The sequence below is a fragment of the Rattus rattus genome, chromosome 11 (genome assembly GCF_011064425.1).
Source record: "Rattus rattus isolate New Zealand chromosome 11, Rrattus_CSIRO_v1, whole genome shotgun sequence".
NCBI lineage: Eukaryota > Metazoa > Chordata > Mammalia > Rodentia > Muridae > Rattus > Rattus rattus.
The window spans coordinates 46,637,752-46,653,147 of NC_046164.1; positions in this window are offsets into that span (position 1 = coordinate 46,637,752).

The following is a 15,396-nucleotide window of genomic DNA, read 5'->3' on the forward strand; positions in this document are numbered from 1 at the left end:
GTTACAATGAAGAGTAAATTAGAAATAGTTACCAGTTGCAGTTTTGTTTATTCACAGAAAAATGTGATAATACTGAATGCATCTTTATGTAAAAAGGGGCTATTTACAGATGAAATACTAATTTAGTTTCAACATTTACAAAAGAACAAACACAAAAACAGTAAATGAATTTTAGTAATTAATTTACTTGATTGAAAGACATCATAATGATAAAATAAGCAAAACAACTATTATTACCACAAATTTGATTGTGCCTTTATGGATGACAACATGAAGAAATATGTTCATTTTCTCTTAATTTACACAAGGATATTTCATGAAGTCTTTTATACCATCCTTCCAACTAGTCATTATGAAGTCATTAAGATCTACTATAATCCATTCATAAAATTATTTTTAATGTACCATCCAAAATGATACAGAAAAGAAGAATCCAGCAACATAAGGATAGTAAGTATAACCATGGATGTACCAACTTAGAATTAGTATGTTAATCAACATGTGCACACAACACACACACACACACACACACACACACACACACACACACACACACAAGAGTTTCTCTTACCTTCAAGCTTAACATAATCTTGAATCTAAGATTTCATCCATGATGAACTGACAATCTCCAGAAAGGTATGATTGTACTACAGAGACTATGAATTTAGTGTGTATTTCTTAACCATTATTTTTATGAGTTAAACTTATTAATAATGAAAACAATTTTTAAACGCATGCAAGACTACAGTGGGAGACCAAAAGAAGAGTAGCACAGTGACAATGTTACCACTCACACAATATACAAAGAAAGTGACAGATTAAGTTTATTGTGACCCACACCAAACATCTGCTATAGATCTGTAAGGTCAGTAATTTCTATTCACCATGTTTACAGTGATAATTCTGTTTCTAAATAACTTAATCTTCCATGAATTAGTATGAGCTACTAAGAGGATAGTTACTGGACCTCATGGCAGCTTGCCAAGTGCTAAGGGACAGCTAGCACCCAAGATCTTTTTCTCCTCAGTACAAGCTGTCTGGTCACATTGCCCTCAACAGCAGCTAAGTGAGATGGAAGTGAAAGTTGCCCTGACCCTGAAGAAAATCACTCTACAGTCTGTATAAGGATTGGCACTTTGCAGTTCCTGAGGCAAAATATTTTGGAAAGAATTATCTTTAACAGCATTTTTCCAAGTTTTGTTGGAAACACAGAAAAAAATAAGAGATACACCAAAAAGCATGAACTAGCAGGTCATGCTCACAGAACAAAAGAGTATTTGATGAAATTCTTTTGGATGCTAGTTATACCCAGGTGGAGCCTAATATAACCATTATCCAGTCTTGGAGCTCATGGAATGTTTGTATTTAAACTTTTCTACATTCTTCCTGGAACACATTCTTCTACCAGAAACTATTCAATTCAATCACCCTGTATTTTTTTATTTTACTACAGAAGAAAAAATATTTAATGTATTTATTTTATATATTAAATCATTTATATGCTAAATTACTCTCTATAAATGTATTATACAATGTTGTAATTTACAGGGGTAAATGTAACATTTATTATTTATGCTATTAATTACATTCATAATGAAGGTTTTTCACTGTTATTTTATATTTTGATCATAATCTGTTGCTCTATTGGGCTGACATTATATAGTATTTTCTACTGCTATAGATTCAGTCACTATACTCCATTTTCTCACTCTTGTATATATTACAAGTCTGTCATTTTTAAAATGACATAATTATAAAATTTATTGTTATATTATTTTTATTTCAGTTTATATACTTTTATTCTTTAATCCTTTTTTACAGTCCAGATTTCATCCCCCTCTCCATTTCCAAGAGGACGTCTTCACCCACAACCCCTAATTCACCATGCTTCCCCATTCCTTGGGTCACAAGTCTCTTGAGGATAGGCTCCTGGACTCCCCTTGAGATAGATCCCAGTTTGGGACTGTCACTGGGCCTCTTTCTCTCATGCTCTTCTCCACTTTTGTCCCTGCGCTTCCTTCAGGCAGGAACAATTATGGGACAGAACTTTTGACTGTGGGATGGCAATGCCATCCCTTCACTAGATGTTGTTCCTCCACTGAAGGTGGACTCTACAAGTTCTTCCTCCCATCTCGAGAGTATTTCATCCAAGATCCCTCCCTCCATTTGAATCCTGAAAGTCTTTCATCTTCCAGGTCTCTATTACATTCTAGAGGGCCCCCTCACCTCCTACCACCCATGATTGCCTGTTTCCATTCTTTCTGCTGGCCCTCAGGGTTTTAGTCCTGTTCCCCAAACCCAAAACCTGATCTCCCTACTTCCTCTCCCAGCCCAGTCTTTCCCTCCTTCTACCCCCCTCTACCCTGTGAAGCTGTGGGTTTTGTTATAGATATTCTGTACAATTTTGGCTAATATACACTTATTAGTGGGTACAAACTATACATGTCCTTTTGTGTCTGAGTTACCTCATTCAGGATGATACTTTCTAGTTCCATTCATTAGTCAACAAAACTCATGATGTCTTTGTTCTTAATAGCTGTGCAGTATTCCATTGGGTAAGTGAACCATATTTTCTGTATCCATTGTTCTGTTGTTGGACATCTGGGTTATTTCCAGCTTATGACTATCACAAATAAGGTCACAATGAACATAGTGAAAAACTTGCCACTGTGGCATGGTGGGGCATCTTTTGCATATATGCCCAAGAGTGCTATAGCTGGGTCTTCAGTTAGATCTATTTCCAATTTTCTGAAGAACCTCCAGATTAATTTTTAGATAGGTTGTACCAGTTTGCAATCCCACCAGCACTGGAGGAGTGGTCCTCTTGATCCAGATCCTAGTCAACATGTGCTGTCACCTGAGTTTTTGATCTAGCCATTCTGATTTGTATAACATAGAACCTCAGGGTCGTTTTAATATGCATTTCCCTGATCACTAAGTAATCTGGATATTTCTTTAAGTGCTTCTCAGTCCTTTGAGATTCCTCTGTTGTGAATTCGCTGCTTAGTTCTATACCCTATTTTTTTTAATTGGGTTGTATTAGTTTTTGCTAGTTAGCTTCTTGAGATCCTTATACATTTTGGATATTAGCCCTCTATCAGATGTGGGTTAGTGAAGTTTTTTCCCCAATCTGTAGCTTGCTGGTTTATCCAATTGACTATGTCCTTTGCCTTACAGAAGCTTTTCAGTTTAATGAGGTCCCATTTATCAATTCTTGATCTTAAAACTTGAGCCACTGGATTACTGTTTAGGAAATTTCTCACTGTGACAATAAGTTCAAGGTTCTTTCCCAGTTTCTCTTTTACTGGATTCAGTGTATCTGTATAGCATACTGTATATATATATATATATATATATATAAGCATATATATATATATATATATATATATATTGGTCTTTGGACTTGAGCTTTGTGCAAGGTGACAAATATGTATTTATTTTCATTTTTCTACATACAGACTGCCAGTTAGACCACCAACAATTATTGAAGATACTTTCTTTTTTTCCATTGTATATGTTTACTTCTTTCTCAAAGATCAAGTGCCCAATAGTGTGAGTTTTATTTCTGGGTATTCAATTCTATTCTATTGATCAACCTGTTTGTCTCTGTAGCAATACCATGGGATACCATGGGATTTTTATCACTAATGATGTCTACTATAGCTTGAGGCCAGGGATGGTGATTCCCCAAGCCATTCTTTTATTGTTAAGAGTTGGGGTTTTTTTGTTTTTGTTTTTGTCTTTGTTTTTGTTTTTGTTTTTGTTTTTTTCGTATTCTGGGTTCTTTGATTTTTCCAGATGAATTTGAGAATTGCCCTTTCTATATCTTTGAAGAATTTTGTAGGGATTTTGATGGGGATTGTGTTGAATATGTAGATTGCTTTTGCAAGGATGGACATGTCAATTCTCCCAATCTGTGAGCCTAGGAAATCTCTCCATTTTCTGAGATCTTCTTTGATTCTTTTTTGAGAGACTTGAAGTTCTCTCCATACATATATTTCACTTGACTGGCTAGAGTTACACCAACATATTATATATTATTTGTGACTGTTGTGAAGGGTGTTGTTTCTCTAATTTCTTTCTCAGCCTCTTTATCATTTTAATAAAGAAAGGCTAAATATGTTTTTTTAGTTAATTTTACATCAAGCTACTTTGCTGAAGTTCTTTATCACCTGTAGACATTCCCTGGTAGGATTTTTGGGGTTGCTTATTTATACTATCATATCATCAACAAATATTGATAACTTGCTTCTTTTCTAACGTGTCTTCTTGGTCTCCATTTTTTGTCTTATTGATCTAGCTAGAAATTTGAGTACTGTATTCAATAGTTATGAAGAGAGTAGGTACCTTGTTTTGTCCCTGATTTTAGTGATATTGCTTCAAGTTTCTCTCCATTTAATTTGATATTGGCTGTTGGGTTGCTGTATATTGCTTTTATTATTTTTAAGTATGGCCTTTGATTCTCGATCTCTCCAATACTTTTAATATTAAAGGGTGTTGTATTTTGTCAAATGCTTTTTTCAACATCTAATTAGATAATCATGTTTTTTTTCTTTGAGTTTGTTTATACAGTAGATTACGTTAATGAATTTTGGTATATTGAACCAACTTTGCATCCCTGGGACGAAGCCTATTTGATAATTATGGATGATGGTTTGATGTGTTCTCGAATTCGGATCGAAGTATTTTATTGGGTATTTTTGCATCTATATTTATAAGAAAAGTTGGTCTGATGTTCTCTTTTTTGTTGGTCCTTGTGTGGTTAAGTATCAAAGTAATTGTGGCTTCCTAGAAAGAATTATGTAATATTCTTTCTGTTTCTACTTTATAGAATAATTTGAAAAATATTTGTATTACCTCTTCTTTAAAGGTTTGGTTGAATTTTGCATTAATGTCCTCGACATTTTTCAAATTTTTACCAAATTTTTACTGATTAAAATCATGTGACCTCTATTTTTATTACTAATGTAATTTGCTGACTCAATGATATTGTTACCCTGACAGGCTCGAAATATGCTAGTAATGATTACATTTGCATTTATTAGAATTATGTATTTGAATGTGATTATAAAAATGTTTAAAACAAGCTTAATCAGATATAAACAGAAATTTTAAACATTTTAAATTGCTAGTACCTAGAGAAACATTTTACAATACAGATTCTTCCTATCCCCAGTATATTTAAACATGCATATACATGTAAAGATATTTCCTCCTTTTAACCCCATTAGACATAATTAATTAAATGCAATCAATCTTAGAAATTAATATGCCTTTTTAAAGGATTGAGATGAAGCTTCTAGACATTTAACTTGCAAATTTAGCTCCCTTGGAAAATGGCATTAAAATTATAAGGAAAATGTAGCACTAAGCACTTTTCTTCTGTGCATGTCATGACAAATATTAGCATTGTGTGCCTTCAGCATAAATAGAGTTGACAAATTGTCAGAAGTCATAAATGCATAAAGTTAAAGAAGTTTCTTGAAATTTAGGTTCATTCCTCTCTTAAAATGTTTTCTTCTTGAATGACTAACAAGCACAGGTGGATGTCAAGTAATACAGTAGTGATTAAGATGCCTCCCCACCGGAGTGCCTATGGAGTCCAAGCACTTTAAATGTCTCATAAAGGCAAAGAGGTGCACACACTATAATCTGTTATAACTGGGTACAATGATAAATTTCCCGTAGAAGGATGTAAAAAAGCAGTGCAGTACAGTAGAGTAAGATCCAAATGAAAAACAACAAGGACAAAATATAGCCGAACATAACAGAACAAGTACTATAATTAATCACCACTATAATTTTTTGAATTTGCCCCAGAAACAATAGGAAATGAATACCTATTTCTAAGGGACATTAATGGTTTTCCCACATGACATTTTGTCATTTCAATGTATAAAATAATCTATCTGGAAATATTTTCATGTTATAGAATATAGATAATATATACACACAGATAGATGGTATAGATATTTAGAGATAGACAGTAGAGATATTTAGATATATATAAAGGTAAATATGCACAGATGACATATATCACATTAAGCTGTAACTCACTCATAATAGTGTCCTCAGAAATTTTATTCCCTAAAAGCCACTGGAATCAGGTGCAAAATGCATCTGTCTTCTTAACTTATTTTTTCCTTAGTTTGATTCTTCGGCATATGCTTTCACATAATTTGATTTTAAACTTTCTCTACCATTAATCTCTAAGGATTTATTTTATTACTTTGAGATCATAAAATAATTGTCACACTTGTTCCTTCTCTTTCTTCCAAAGCATCCCGTGATTCCCTTCTTTGCTCTCTTTCATAATCATGGGCTCCTTTTCTGTTAATTGTTCTTTTGTGCATTTCCATACCCTTCTTTTTCATAGGGAATCCTACACCTACATCTCTTTTTTCAAGAATGATCTCTTGTACCAGCTGACCTATGGTAAGGTAAAGAAAAAAATAATCTTCTATTTGTACCATAGATGTGAGTAGTGTTACTTATATTTCTATAGCTTTTTTTTAATAGCATTTTTGGAATTTTGGTTACACACACACACACACACACACACACGCACACACACACACACACACACATAATATATATATGTAAATAAAATTATTTAGTCACATTCAGCCATCCCTAGTCAGTTTATTACAAACACAATTTTATTTCTTGTATCAGTGGGAAAATGCCATCACAGGCAATCCACAGAGTTCTAATGTCTTACTGTACCTACTGTAATATGACAACTCTTTGGTGATTCTTTGCCAAGGTAGAAAGTAAAAGCCAAAATAAAAACATTTTTAGAATTAAGATTAAATTATCTTCTACCAATTTATTTTGTTTTAATAGAATTAATGTTCTTTGGGTGTTTCTCTGAAACTATTAATGAATTCTATAGGTTTATGAGTCTTTCAGTTGTTTAAATAGAACTAGGTCATCATGTTTATTAGGACCAACCATTCCAAAATAACACACCACTAATCCCAAGCTGGGGAACCTAATAAAGCTTGGATGCCTCAAACTTGACACACACCAATAAATAACTGTCCCTAGTTTGGGGATAATATTCATTAGTCTGCTTGATAAGCACAATTACTTGTGGGTCTTTGAGATGTAATTTATTGTATCAGTGATTAGTAGTAAAGGAAAATCTTTGCTGTGCAGGGAAAGGGAAAAATGTGTAGATTCTAAGAAGTTGAGGTAAGGTACAGGGAAAGAACCGCTGACTCACAGTGGGTTACTGATCAGTAATAAGGCCAAGGCTGGCAACACTCCTCATGCATTATCACATATTGTTGCTGGACAATCAAGTACATTACCAGTGCAATTTGTAACCACTGAAATACACGAATTTTAGCTTATGTGATGAAGGGAAATGATTTATTGACAAATGGAGTGAAAGTGGCTAATCAGCTACCCACTATGTAACTCATGTAAGCTAGAACTTTCATCTGGCCACCATTCATGCTCTTATTTCCCTGTGCTGACCTAAACTCTATACATTTTGCTGTTGTAACAGTCATAACTATAGATTTAATTGTTTTTCTGATTCTGGTGACTATTTCTAGTAAGTTATTAAGCCCAAAGGTTGTCTTGGTGATTAACACAATAACCATTTAGTATAATAACATTTATTTCTTTTTCCTAACCACTAAAATTTATCTTGTTTATTGAAGTACTAGACCGTGATTATATGACTCCAATACTGTCTATTTATGTTTACTCAATTCACATTAACCAAGATGTAAGAGAGGAATTTGTCCATAACTGTATATTATGCAAAGAGCAAGGACAATAACATTCATGTAAAAATAGCATCATTAAGAAAACGATGTTAGTAGGGACCATTTGCCCTGCATAGTTTAAACTTCATATTGAACTCATGTAATCCACAGGACTATATCTCAACCAAATAGCATACTTAAATTGAAACCAGGATTTCTCTTTTGTTTTCACATACAGAAATTCACTCTAAAATGACATTTTCCAAAATGTAATACATAATGCCCTAGTTAGTTTCAACTTGTTGAAACCTTGAGTCACCTGAGAGATACTTGTTCGAGGAATCAGGTTGGCCTATGATGGATTGCATGAGATTGCCTTAGTTAATGACTGAGGAAGCAAGGACCAGCCTACAGTGGACATCCATGTGCCTAGGCAGAATGATCCTCATTATTTAAGATAGATATATAAGTGTAAGCTAGCGAACAAGTGAAACTATAAGCAGCATTCTTCTTTGATTCTTCTTTGGTATGTGTGTTCCTGCTCAAACTTTGCTCAATATGACTTGTTACTTGGGCTTGCAAGACAAAACATGTTAACCTCTAATTTCTTTTGGACATTACATTTGTTTGAATGTAATTATGGCCTGGTTCTATTGTCTTAGATGAACATGTCACAACTTAATTTTTATTCAGTTTACATTAGCCTAGAGACTATACATTTTAAATAGATGCTGATTACCACTGAAGACCATGTGGATGTTCATGGTGTGTACTGTCATCTGAAACTATGTTGATCTCTGTGGACTGTGCTGCCACTGCTACTGTGCTGTTGACCATGTTGATATGAGTGGACTGTGTCGCAACCTGAGCACAAATTGAGGCCAATGATCCATGTTGCTGCCAAGGGCCATGATTGGGTCAGTGGTCCTACGCAGCCTGGGGTCATGTTGATGTTCATAGCTCCAGTTACCACTGAAGGTCATGTGAATATCTATGGTCTGTGCTGAAGCCATGTTTATGGCCATATATCAGGCTGTTGACTGGGACAATATTGGTTACCCTGTCCCATTTTGCCCAAGAGACCATGACAAGATCCTGGGCCTATATTACCACTGATGGTTATGATGGTTCCCATGGCTATTTTGTAGCACAGGTCTGTGTTGGTGTCTATGGTCTATACTGACACCTGAGATCATGAATATACTGCTGCCAGAGACAGTTTAGAATTCTATGGTCCATGTCCCTGCTAACAGTAAAGGACAAGGAACATACTTCTGCAATGTGAGTCTGTAGACTCACAGTTGAGAAAGAGGGACACAGTAGGCTTCTGTGACAATACTTACAACCACCTCATTCTACCCTCAAAAGAAAAGTAACAGCTTAGACAGAAAGACACAGAAGATAACCCTTTAAAATGCGATAAGGATTCCAAAGTTTAGTTCTCACAATTGATTTCTTATGACTGGGCTCTGGGTGGGAATAGGCCCAGTTTTCATTAAGGATCTGGTCACAGAGAACTTAGCAATGCTCCAGTGAGTATTTGAGCAACACAAACGGGACTGGGTGGTTTTGGTTGGGTTTGTTTTTACTTTTTGTTTCTCCTCCTCCTCCTCCTCCTCCTCCTCCTCCTCCTCCACCTCCTTTTGTTCTTTCTTTTTGTGGGGGAATGGGATATCAAAATGGGTGTGGAACTGGGAGGATGGGAAAGTGAGTATGTTTGGGATGCTTGTGAAAATCCAAAATAATAAAAAATATGATATATAATTTTTTTTGGAATTTTTCAAGAGATCATAGTGGGACTTTGAGACTTAGACTCTTTCATTTTTTCATTAATGGAGAAATTAGGAACATCATGTGAAATGTTGTGGCTTAAATTTCTTTGATGGAGTGTCTCAGTTAGCTTCAGCTGTCTACTTTACAAAGTTTTGAATCATCTGTGAGATTCCCAGCCAAGGAATTAGCCAGTCTGTGGGGCTTGTGGCCATGTCTATGAAAGGTTGTCTCAACTAATAACAAATGATTTGAGAGGGCCTGGCCCAAGTAGACATACTATCCCCATGTATGGAGATATGGTCTATAGAAAAACTTAGTTGAGTATGACGTAATGAAGAGCCAAGACAGTAAAATTAATTTCTTTCATGTTTTTGTTTCAATTCTTCCTTATGTCTATGCTCTAATTTCCTTTGACTATAGATTGTGACCTGGATATGGAAGACAAATATATCCTGTCCTCCCCTGAGCTGCCTTGGGTGATGGTGTTCATCACAACAACAAAAAGTTGACTGGATGGTATTTATATATTGATGCTCAATATCCCCTTAAATTGTCTCCTGTCTTATATACATATATAGGAGAAATATAAAAACCTCTAAAGACATTGGCTGCTCAGATGTCTCTGTAGTTAGTTTCATGAGTATAGAATAGGCTTTATTCATCATCTCTATATGGATGAAGTAATATCAAATATAAATTAATAAGATAAAAAGCTAGCACATTAACTATGTCTATGCTTTAATATAAATTAGAAAAGAGACAGTATACATATGACAATTTTATTTTCTGATTATAAATGAATGTGTTTTGTTATTTGTTTTTTAAGTAGGAAATGTAATAGTAGCAGAAATGGTTTTTCTTAAGAGGCAAAATTGACTCCTAAAAATGCAGTTATATATTTTAATTCACTTTTAATCATTGCATGCTCCACTGTTTTAATTTAAACCTCAGAGAAAATTTCAGTTGGCTGAAAGCAAGTTGTAAAAGCTAGGCATTCAATATATGGAATAAAGAAAATCACCATTAATTTACAGTGCTTTACTGCTTCATTTACAAAACCTCTGAAACACAAACAAATGGACATCAATATTTCATAGACTTTCAATTCTAAAACTATTTCTCCTTCAATATAAACACAAGCAAATGTAGCACCAACTTCCCTAATGAAATCCAACTTTATAAGAGTGATTTTGATTTACATAAAAAGCACAGTCAAATTCTAATGCAGTTTTGTTCTGAAAAGGTTCTTTATGTTTAATTCAACAATGTGGGAAACTCAAGGTAAAATGAGATTATTAACTGGAGATATAGTTCTCTACAAACACATAAAACAGTTGTTCCAACACAAGAGTCACTTTAATGTACTCACTTTGAATCCTGTGTTTCTTCACCTTAGTCCTAATCTCTCTGGAGCATCAGCATAGATCCATAACAGATCCATCCAATTTTCTCTTTCTGACAACAAAGAAACAGCCAGAAACACATGCTGAAACATAGGGCAGTGAAACTCCTGTTACCCATTATATCTCCACCATGCCTCAGGCACTTTGTAACCTAGAATTGTAAGTGAAGGACAGCAATAAGCTACAGTTTTGCTTTAGGTTTTTCAAAGGAGATATAAGTTTATAAAGCATTTAGTAAAGGATGTTAGTTATGCATTTGAATTATCAAGTTACTTTGATATGAGGAAAGTAATCTGTGTTTCTTTGTGCTTGTAACAATCAATCAATCAATTTGCAACTAGTCAAACTAGATCAAAAATTCATTTTGTTTTAAACACGGTTTTTACAAGGTTTTTTACATTGTTTCTGGATCCATTTAAAAATAATTTATAATTATTGTTTCAAAAATCAAAATATTCAATTTAACTATATCTTTTACTTGGCAAAAGTTAATGTAGAAATTTGTCTGAAAACGCTAAATAAAAAAGTTTCAAACTGTAATTGAATTATTGGATGACAACTGTATAAAACCAAAAGCAGTTGTCATTAATTAATAATGATAACTATCAGAATAGGAAATGTGCAAAAACATAATCAAAGGCAAGGGTAAGAAATACTATTTAGTATTGTAAGGAATTAGCTGATATGTGTATAGAAGTTTAATAAATAACAATGATATTCAGTAGATCCAACTCTGAACCTGGCACTATCATTTCAGCCAACTCCTTATCTTCTCCACTCTTCAAAGTTTGCATGAAAATCACTGTTAATTTTCAATCAAAAGTCTACCCCATAAGGTTTCCCTGATTGGTTGTATATGCTTAGCCCAGGGAGTGGAACTATTAGGTGTGGCATTACTGGGGTTGTCTTAAGACCCTCATCCTAGATACCTGGAAGTGAATATTGTACTAGCAGCCTTTAGATGAAGACATAGAGTTTTTAGCTTCTCCTATGTCACATTTGCCTGGATGCTGTCATGTTCCCACCTTGATGATAATGGACTGAACCTCTGATCCTGTAAGCCAGCCCCAATTAAATGTACTTTATAAGACTTGCCTTAGTCATAGTGTCTGTTCACAGCAGTAAAACCCTAAGACAGTTTACATATAATACACATTTTAGTTTACATGAATCAAAAATTGCGAAGAATATGTGTGCATTTATTTATCCCTCCAAAATTTAAGACAAGACATATTTGAAGTAAACTAAAATTGGAAAAAAATTATTAAATAATTTAAAAGATAAAGAGAGTAGGTCAATAATCTGATCACAAGAACTAAAACAAAAATTATATTAAGTTCCTATAAATTAGTTTATTTCTGCTTTACATTATGTGTTGTGTGAATTAAACAGGATAATGAAACTTTCTTTTCATTTTATCAAAATTTAGACGATTGTATGTTATCTCTCAAATCTGACCTAATCTTGAGATATAAGGTGTTGCCTGAGTGATACCTATATCATGCGATATGAGATACTGCATTTAATTATGGCTCTTGACTTCTCAAAATCAAATACAAATAAAATTTCTGCTGAACAGTTAATTATTCTGTTAAATAAACAGCAAAACATCACATTGTTCTTATTTTTTTCAGGATATTATTCATTCTACTGAAAAGGTTCATGATATTACTTTATTATAATATGAATATTTTTGTTTAATACCAGATTCATTCTTGAAAGTCTCTCCACAGTGAAAAAAACATCTTTCTGTTCCTTGATAACATTATGCTTCCTTTGATATTTTTTATTTCTTTTTTTTTTTTTTTATTTTTATTCTTGAGCTGGGGACCGAACTCAGGGGGCCTTAAGCTTGCTAGGCAAGCTGCCTACCACTGAGCTAAATCCCAACCCCTATATTTTTATTTTAGTCATATAATAACACACTTCATGATTTTGTTGGCTACTCTATGATCACAGTCTATGATTATGCATTCTAGTTAGTTTAATTCAGAAAACAGATTGAATGGTTATGATGACTTTCTTATATATTGCCTCTTTACAATGATAAACATGTTTTCATATCACACACTACTAGGTCATAGAGCCACCATTCCATTCTCGAACAATAACAATGACTACCACACAAGAACAACATATATAATTTCTTGGACCATCTTTAAATTGTCTCCTATTACTCTGCCATTATTATCATTTACCAACAATGTTCTTCACTGAATACTTTGTACTTGGTTTGAAATACTTCACCATCTAGTTTTCAAATGTATAATAATATGAGCTAACTACTCCGAGGCACCTTTTACAGGACACTAATGACCACCACTTAACTAAGTCTAGTTCACTAAGAACTCTTTTCTTCACTTTCTTCAATTTGTTTTCCTTTTCGTTGGCTGTTCAAATAGTGCCCAGTAGAAAAAAAAAATATTTGAGGTTTTCATTTCATGCAACCTGTCTAATTTTTAAGTATTTATTTTTGGTCACACTGTCTTGATTGTATAAAAGTTGCAAAATCATTTTTTCAACCTTGCTGATCCTCAAAATGTCTTCTGCTGTGTCTGGGCAACTTTTTGAAAACAAAATGAAAAGCTGTGAAAATTATGAAAGGACATGACTTTTAAAAAGCTTTTTAAAGTTTTTAATAGTCATTTGTATTTTTCCTTTTATATATTTTCTGTTCAGTTCCACAGCCAAATTTTTAATTAAGTGGATTGTTTGAATGCTGCTTATTTTCTTTAGTTCTTTGTGCATTTTGGGCACTAATCTTGTAAAATCTGTATATGTAGCCAAGATTCCACCCCCCATGATCCTGCTTCCCCATTTAATTGACCCTTTTTTGTTCCACAGAACTTTTTAATTTCATGAAACCCATTTGACAGTTGTCGGTTTTACTTCCTTCACTTTTGAGGTTGTGTTCATAAAGATCATGCATATGCCTTAATGTCAACTTCTGTTCTTACTAGTTTCCCTAATGGTTCCAATGTATCTGCACTTATGATAATATCCTGGATAATTGTAGATCTGAGTTCATGCAGTATAAGAGACAGGGTTCCAGTTTCATTCTTTTACATACTCATATCTAATCTCCTCATCATCTTTGTTGAAGACATTGTCTTTCTTAAGTGTATATTTTTGCCAAAATTATCAAAATTTTGTGCTGTTTTCCCTTCTACGATATGTTCTTTTTCTCTCAGTACCATGCTATTTTTATTGACATACCTCTGAAGTATAACATGAATTTATTATGGTAATATCTTGTTATACTTCTTTTTCAGAATTGTTCTTATAACCATAAATGTACATCTTGGGGGCATAGGGCATGCTATTTGAGATGAAGGATGCAATTAAACCCATGCTGAAATTATTAGTAATCTTAACAATATATCATCAAGAATGCAATGATTGGAGGGGCGGCGCAGATCTTCCTGGTCGCTGCCACCGCGGAGAGCCTGTGGGCAGCACCCCGCGAGCGAACTTGAGCCTCGGGACCACAGGTAAGACTAACTTATCTGCTGCAAGTGACTTGCCTGGTGGAATCGGGACAAACAGAGGCAGAATTCCTCTAGGACCGGGCACGTCCTGTGTTTACCGGAAGTCCCACACCCGTGGATCACGGCCCGCAGCAGCTCTCTGCTCCCAGACCCTGTGGGAGAGAGACCTTACCACCTGGTCAGGTGGGCACTCCTGAGGCTGCAGAGCAGAAGAGACCACCAACACTGCCCACCCCTGCCCACATACCTGGCCCAAGAGGAAACTGTACAAGGCCTCTGGGTTCCTGTTGGGGAGGGCCCAGGAGCAGCAGGAGCCCTGCCTGAGACACCGCCGGAACCTGAAGGAAACAGACCGGATAAACAGTTCTCTGCACGCAAATCCCGTGGGAGGGAGAGCTAAACCTTCAGAGAGGCAGACACGCCTGCGAAACCAGAAGAGACTGCTCTCTGCACACATTACTGATTCCAGAGGAAAGCACCAGAATCCATCTGGAACCCTGGTGCACGGAGGCTCCCGGAAGGGGCGGCACAGATCTTCCTGGTCGCTGCCACCACGGAGAGCCCGTGGGCAGCACCCCGCGAGCGAACTTGAGCCTCGGGACCACAGGTAAGACCAACTTTTCTGCTGCAAGTGACCTGCCTGGTGAACTCAAGGCACAAGTCCACAGGAACAGCTGAAGACCTGTAGAAAGGAAAAACTACACGCCCGAAAGCAGAACACTCTGTCCCCATAACTGACTGAAAGAGAGGAAAACAGGTCTACAGCACTCCTGACACACAGGCCTATAGGACAGTTTAGCCACTGTCAGAAATAGCAGAACAAAGTAACACTAGAGATAATTTGATGGCGAGAGGCAAGCGCAGGAACCCAAGCAACAGAAACCAAGACTACATGGCACCATCGGAGCCCAATTCTCCCATCAAAACAAACATGGAATATCCAAACACACCAGAAAAGCAAGATCTAGATTCAAAATCATATTTGACCATGATGCTGGAGAACTTCAAGAA